The following is a 2,341-nucleotide window of genomic DNA, read 5'->3' on the forward strand; positions in this document are numbered from 1 at the left end:
CTCCTTTGGACTAGGGAAAGATGCCACCTGACTGAAGTGATGAGGGAGAGAAAGCCTGAGAGGCCATCAGAGGGAGAAAGAGAGCTTTTGATTTCCTAGAACAGAAATAACCTACACACTGTTCTCAGTAGCTGGTTGGTGGGGCAGGGAAGAGGGATAGGAATAGGTAAGATTCCAGAAAATAATTGTATCTAGGCCAGGAGTTGCAACTCAGAGGCCTACATGGGCTACATAAGTGGCATAAAGGAGGGAAGCACAATGGTTGTAAAGGACTATGAAGGAGTGATGGGCCATGCCATCCTGGAACAGCTGTTACTCAGGGTCCACCTACTATTGTGCAACAGGAGTAGGGGCCCAGCATTGCCAGGCTTTTTGATTTTTGCTTCTTCTTCTCCCCAGAGACCCCAGTATAGAGTTGTATATTCTGGTTGTAGGTCCTTCTTGGTTGTGCTATGTGGGATATAGCCTCAGCATGACCTCATGACTGGTGCCATGCCCTTGGTCAGGATCTGAACCAGCAAAATCCTAGGGCACTGGAGGAGAGCATTTGAACTTAACTTCTCAGCCAAAGGGACAGCCCCCTTTTCAATTTTTTACATCAAAGTTTAAGTTAAAAGCTCAATTTTTAATTGACTCAAATGTGCAGGTCAAACTAAGAGTACCTGTCTGAGTACATTTGGGCTGCTATAACACAATATCGTAGACTGGGTGGCTTATAAACAGCAGAAAAATTTCTCACCGTTCTAAAGGCTAGAAAGTGTAAGGTCAGGCACCAGAAGATTCAGTATTTGGTGAAGTCCCATTTCCTGGTTCACAGTCATCTTCTCACTGTGTCCTCACGTAGTTGAAAGAGTAAGGGAGCCATCTAAGACTCATTTTTAAGGGCACTAATATCATTCACAAGCATTCCACTCTCATGACTTAAGCACCTCCCAAAGACTCTACCTCCAAATACCATCATTTGGAAGTTAGGATTTCAATATATGAATTTGAGGGAGGGACATAAACATTCAGTCCACTGCAGTACATATGTGTTAATCCCAACTTACAGGTCACACACGTGTGAGCTGATGAAGGCGGAAGTGGCAGCCTCATGAAAAGAATCCTGTGCTCCAAACATTGGCCAAGTAGCAGGAGCTGTGAGTATCTCTCTCCACAGGTGGCAGTGTAGACTAGGACCACTTGCTCCTTCCCACCTCCAATGCTCTGCTTAAGACCCAGAATAGATCTTGTATTAAATAAGAGAGATGAGGAGACAAGCAACCCAAAAGGACTTGATGTGATGCTTTTTATCTGCTAGTCTATGTGAATGGAGACATAGAGTCCGAAATGAAATTGAGTAAGAAAAGAAACAATCATTAATAATATCGACTAGTTTTTGTAACCCTTGTGGGAAAAAGAGAAGTGCTCTGCCCAATCCCCTGGGGAGCAAGCTTTTTCTTAAGAACTGCAGCCCTGGGGCATTTTTTTGCTGCCTGACCGCTGCCATCATGGGTCACATGTATGTTCCTGGGAAGGACTTGTCCCAGTAGGCTCTGCCCCTCTGCCACAGCATCCCCACCTGGCTGAAGATGATGTCTGATGACACAAAAGAGCAGATCTACAAACTGGCCAATAAGAGCCTGACTCCCTCACAAATTGATGTGGTCCTGAGAAACTCACATGGCACTGCACAAGTATGTTTTGTGAGAGGCAATAAAATCTTAAGAATTCTTGAGTACAAAGGACTCAAAGTGTTATGTCTTACTTAAGAAAGCTGTTGCAGTTTGAAATCATCTTGAGAAGAACAGAAAGGATAAGGATGCTAAATTCCATCTGATTCTGATTGACAGCCACATTTACCAGCTGGCTAGATATAAGACTAGACGAGTGCTCTCCCTCAATTGGAAATGTGAGTCATCCACAGCCTCTCCCTGGTTGCATAAATTTATCTATGTACTCAAGCAATAAACCATTGTTTAACTAGAAAAATAGAGAATCACAGCCCTGGGCTGGCTTTGCCTGACTGCTCCTGCTGTCTCTTCCTTCCCACCAGCTCCATAGATGGTGCTTTCTTTTCCTGTCCAGCCCATGCCAGGAAGCATCAGTGCTCCATCTTCCACCACTGTCATCAGGACACAAGAGAAAGGTAGGTCCATGTAAGTGGGGTTGTTAGTGAGAGTCAGAGGGGAGCACTTTTATTTCTGGGATTGTGAGAAAAATGAGCTTCTGGAATCCCCAGCTGGAACCCAGAACAAAGAGAAACAATGTAATAGTGAGGGTTTGGTTTCCACAGTGCATTGAATAGTATAAATTGGCCATATTAAGTCATTCCATGAGGGCTGTCCTGGAAAACTAAGCC

The 2,341-nt window shown here is 44.4% G+C and overlaps 1 pseudogene; it reads left to right on the top strand.

Moving 5' to 3' along the window:
• The first annotated feature begins 1,490 nt into the window (after nt 1–1,490).
• Nucleotides 1,491–1,950, top strand: LOC100630217 (small ribosomal subunit protein uS15-like; annotated as a pseudogene).
• Nucleotides 1,951–2,341: the final 391 nt, after the last annotated feature.

Source organism: Equus caballus, chromosome 12 (genome assembly GCF_041296265.1).
Source record: "Equus caballus isolate H_3958 breed thoroughbred chromosome 12, TB-T2T, whole genome shotgun sequence".
NCBI lineage: Eukaryota > Metazoa > Chordata > Mammalia > Perissodactyla > Equidae > Equus > Equus caballus.